Source organism: Augochlora pura, chromosome 11 (genome assembly GCF_028453695.1).
Source record: "Augochlora pura isolate Apur16 chromosome 11, APUR_v2.2.1, whole genome shotgun sequence".
Classification (NCBI taxonomy): domain Eukaryota; kingdom Metazoa; phylum Arthropoda; class Insecta; order Hymenoptera; family Halictidae; genus Augochlora; species Augochlora pura.
Window position 1 is genome coordinate 13,247,468 of NC_135782.1, and position 5,037 is coordinate 13,252,504.

The window sequence follows — 5,037 nt, forward strand, 5'->3', positions numbered from 1 at the left end:
ACGACCGTGAAGGTCTCCGGTAAAGGGGGAACCACGATCACCAGCCGATTTCGCGTGTGGACCGATTTCAATTCCGAAACCGCATTCCTCGATACTGTTTGCCTGTCCAAGGACGTCGCTTGTGCAGCATCGTAAGTGCATTCTCGTTGCGACTCGCGCGCGTCTGTCAAGTTCGCGAAAGCGAGCGCGCACGCCGTGAGACTCATGGCGGAGGCTACGATGGCGCTCGGGAACCAGTTTTTAAAACATGACTCACGACTGTCCCGTATTATACGCGACACCCCGTAAAAATAGCTTGACCACCGTGGAACTCGTTTCTGGACGAATGTATCTTCGACCGCGACCATTGCTAAAAAAAAACTAGTGCAATTTACATGCATAGAAAACTTGGTGTAGCATTTCTCTCGGCCTTTTTAACGCAGTCTCAGAGCTCCTCGATCAGTCCTTGATCCAGTTGCCGTAGACTTTTCGATCTTTCATTTAGACCGGTAACAGAGATGGCTGCTAGCCCTAATCAAGTCTTTTGGCCGGAGCTAGTCAGCTTTTGTGAGTGGAGCGAGCGAGCTCCTCTTAGTGGAGATATAATGCGTTCTTGATGGCGGAGCTAGTCAGCTCTTTTAACGAAACTAGTGAGCTCTTGTGGGTGGTGCTAGTAAGCTCTTTTGGGCGAAGTTAGTGTACTCTTGTTGTTGGAGAGTGGGCGGAGTCAGTGAGCTCTTTTAACGAAACTAGTGACCTCTTGTGGGTGGAGCTAGTAAGCTTTTTTGGACGAAGTTATAATGGCATAGATGGCCTATGCATGTATTTCATAACATTCTTGAATTGGCCGGCACAACTCATGGATCCTGTACAAAGAAACGACAGGCGAAAATATTTCGCGGGTATATTTTTTATTCCAGTTAGGAGAAGAACTTGCAGCGGAGTATATAAAACTTCCAAAACGTCCAGAATGTCCATCAGTCTCTTGTAAAACCACATCGTTTCCAAGTAGACAAAAAAAGTACCAAATCAAGTATTGCTCAAATAACAGAGCAACGGGAACGTGCCTGCAGTGCGAAAAGTATGCGTGTGAAAAGTGCCTGGTAAAGCAACTATTGATGATTTGTAAAAACGGTGGTATTGAATAAGGAACAGATGTTATTACAATGTTATTTTTATGGTTATTGTATTTTCTTACAAAGATTCAATTTTCATATATGAGACTGAAAGTTCGCTAAGTTAAAGCTAATGATATTACACTGTTTGATTATCTTTCTAATAAATACAAGAATGAAGGAGGTAATATTTCTTAATGATTGTTCTCGTTATATTACTCAAATTATCTATATTTAACTGGTACAGTCAACCCTCCTATAACGCGGTAAGTGCGTACCGCGTTATATGGAAACCGCGCTATAAGAAACTCGGATTTAACCGTACAAACCAGGCTAATTCGTAGCGCGTTCGATGGAAACCGTCTACCGCGTTATATGGAAACCGCGCTATAAGAAACTCAGATTTTAGTACAAATCACATCATTCGTACCGCGTTATATGGAGACCAATAAATACAAAAGACAAGATAAATTATAAATTATTTTTATTGAATTGAAGAGTTCGTATAACAAAAATGATTAAAAAAATGAAACAAAAACTAAACTAAAAAACTGTTTTCCAACAAAAACAAGATAAACTTTTGTAAAATATAATCTTTCAACACTCATCCTCGCTGTCAGATATGAGTCGCCTAACTCGTTTTCTTTTAAAAGGTAAGATGTCTTCCTCACTTGGTTTATCTTCAGATTGGTTTTCAATTGTTGCTTTTTTTCTAGCTCCACTAAAACCTCTCTATAGGGAGCTAAGCAATTTCTTAATTCTCTTTTAAACTTTGCGCTGCGCACCGTTGACTTATCAGTTTCAATGAAATGAAGTTCTAATTCTTTAGCCAAATTTTATATAGGAGGTATAGGAGTTATAGGAGGGCTGTCGCAATTTCAGCTCCGCGTTATATGGAAACCGCGTCCTGCGAGTACCGCGTTATAGGAGGGCTGTCGCAATTTCAGCTCCGCGTTATATGGAAACCGCGTTGTGCGAGTACCGCGTTATAGGAGGGTTGACTGCAATTTGAAATCCTGACAGTTTTCGCAATTATTTGCAGTGAAACACAAAGGAGAAATAGGTATATACAAAATCGTGGTAGAAAAAGTGTTAATAATCGAAACGTCCAATAATGACAGTCCGCGAGCGAGTAGGTGTGCTGTTAGACTCTCGAATGGGCGGTGCCAATCTAACTTAGTTTTCTTGTCTATCCAATTTGTGAATTTCGTACAGCGAACCACTGAACAATCGGTGTATTTAAATGAAATATCGTCTCCGTTAAAGGAACATCCTCCAAGATCGCTCGATTAACTTCACCTCGAGGTTGTCTCGTCCGTAAATCGCTTCTAGATCCGATCTTCGAGGTCGACCAAGAGAGAAAGAGTGAGAGTGAGAGAGAAAGAGAAAGAGAGGGGGGGGGGGGGGGCCTGTTCATTCACAGAGAAGAGGTTGGTTCAAGTACCTCGAGCGTTCTCACGCTTGTCCCCATATCGCGTTGGAACATTTGCATACCCGTTGTACTTCCAATTGTTGGCCAGCACCTTCCTCCTTTGTCGAGATGTGGGTGACAGGAAGTGGAGCCAGCAGAGCTAATTGGACGGGTCACGCTGGTTCATTGTTGCTTTTCCCAAAAACCAGAGAATACTGGACAAAGATAATCGGAACCGCGTGAAACGGCTTCTCTGGTTTCCTACAAAAAAGGGTTTCGTCACAGACAATTCTTTCGCTAATAAAATACAAGAAACTATATTTATTTATTCTTTTTTTAATAGTATATTCGCGATTTTTTATTTGCGAATATAAAAACTTTATTTTCCTTTCTCTCTTTCAAGTCTTTTGGATAATTTTCATTTTTCACATGGTACGCTTCTGTTGTTCTCTGGCCTTGACTACTTGCCTTTCGTAAATTTCCTTCCTCCAAAAGTTTCACTTTTAGCATTTGCAGTGTCAGCAGTTCATCTCTTGCTTTTATGGCACACCTAAGACTCTCATATGAACTTGGAATGCTATGTAGTAGAAGCACAGTAAGGAGTTTGCTATCGATGTTCACCGTTCAGGCTTTTCAACTTATCTACAACGTCAAAGTATTTATTTAAATGTTGTGACATATCCTTACCTTCGCGCAGCTTTGTAAACAACAAAGTTTCCAGCGAGCATGCTGTTTTTGCGGGTCCTTTTGAATCATTTACATCAGCCTGGCTCGTCCAGACTTCTCTTGCAGTGTTTGCACATTACCAAAAGTAATTCTTGGTTAAGATTGCTTCGTTTTGTAATTTCCAAATTTCCAAAAATTATAGATCTCAGTTTTTCTTTTTAGTTTATGTACGTTTTTCAGGATTTTTAACACGTGGCGTAGTCTTGCAGACTAAGAGGAAAGGTTATGTCGTCCTAGAATAGCCGCGTTTTTTGCTATTGAATCCTTGAATTTCTACACAGTTCAATTGACTCCTGAGCCCATAACCATTTGTTGGATAAAACGATTTATTCGAATAAAGAATTATACAAATAATGAATTCTGTTGGATTAAGAAAGAAAGGAAGAAAAACATAACACCGTATACATAATTAGAATACAAAGGAATCGGGGCTCAGCTCCGGGACAAAACCCGACGCCATCTGGTGAGGCGCATACCCTGTTGAAACGCCATCTAGGCGGCGGCAAACGCTTGAACCACGACTGCCATTCCAACAGTTATGTCATCAGCTAACCTTACCTCTCATTGGTCAAAGTTTTCCGTTAATAACTCGTAAACAAAGCCCCGGATTGCATTTGCACCAAGGAGAAAGTTGCATTGAATGATCTCAGGAACCCATCAGTTCCCAGAAGAATTATAATTTTTGGTCACCCTTTATATTCTTTTAATTCGTTACCTGCCGCAATTTAGAAATCAATAAAAATGTTGAAAATAGAACTTTTATTTTAAACTTACTTAAATTGAGCTTACCATTATTATTGTCATTATGTATTATCAAATTTTGAAAATATTGGCCGTTCCATTTTTGGGACATTGTCCAGATGAATTATTGCAGTTATAGAAAACAATCTAATGTTATAGATTTCAATATATATTTTTGTCCTAAAAAACGGACAATGGCCGGCATTGGGTTGAATGAAAAACGAGATTAAAAAGGAAAGGGGCCCAGCGTTGTACGAACGACGCAAAACGGATTCCGGTGTTCCGCAAACCGGCGGGAAATTTGCCGTGACGCGCCCGAAAGGAAATTTAGCAATCATTTTGCTACGATTAACGGTCATATTTGTCGCAACGCCGCTTTTCATTGGTCAGTGTTTTACGTAAACGATTCGTTAACGAAGCCTCGTAAAACATTTACGCTAGGGAAAAAAATTACTTTAAAGCACTTCGGGAATCCCTCGTCTTCTGTTTGTAGTACCACTACTACTTTTGGGACACCCTGTAGATACAGTGGGAGCTTCCTTTTAGCTTTTGGAATATTTTGGAATATTTTGGAATAGCAGAATAGGAATTAATGCGTTAAATATTCGAATTGAAAAATATGTTTCGGAGTCTCTTTCAAGTTTGAGACCTAACCTCTTTTCATTTCTTTTTACGCGGAGGTAATAGTGGTCATCTGGCTCATGCGAGCCGCCAGGTCCGGAGCACGAAGCTCGGGACCGCTACAGCGGGGCTTCTCCAACCCGACGAACGATGCAACATAACCTTGATACGCGGTGCGGCAGCCTCTTGTGAGGCGGATTGCCATTCTTCTCTGCAGCCGGCGCAACAGTTGCTTGACGCTCTGGCTTGCCATCACGGCCAGTGCCTAAACAAGATCCCTTGTACAAGGCTGTTAAGGTTATGTACCCAAATTATATTAGGCCATTGACCGCATTACCAGACTTGCTTTATTTCTATAATAAACGTCCGGAGCGCGTTGGAGATGTAACTAGGCGCGCGTTTTCGAGAACGCTATGACTGGTAGAAACTTCTTTGAAGCTCTGC

The 5,037-nt window shown here is 41.1% G+C and overlaps 1 long non-coding RNA gene across 1 annotated transcript; it reads right to left on the reverse strand.

Annotated features, from left to right (window-relative positions):
- Window positions 1-1,208: 1,208 nt before the first annotated feature.
- On the reverse strand, window positions 1,209-3,640 carry LOC144476882 (uncharacterized). Its single transcript, XR_013495092.1, has 4 exons — window positions 3,193-3,640; window positions 2,974-3,082; window positions 2,539-2,766; window positions 1,209-2,433 (listed from the first exon to the last, which is right to left on the reverse strand). It is a non-coding gene; the product is annotated as an uncharacterized LOC144476882 (long non-coding RNA).
- Between the last annotated feature and the right edge of the window lie 1,397 nt (window positions 3,641-5,037).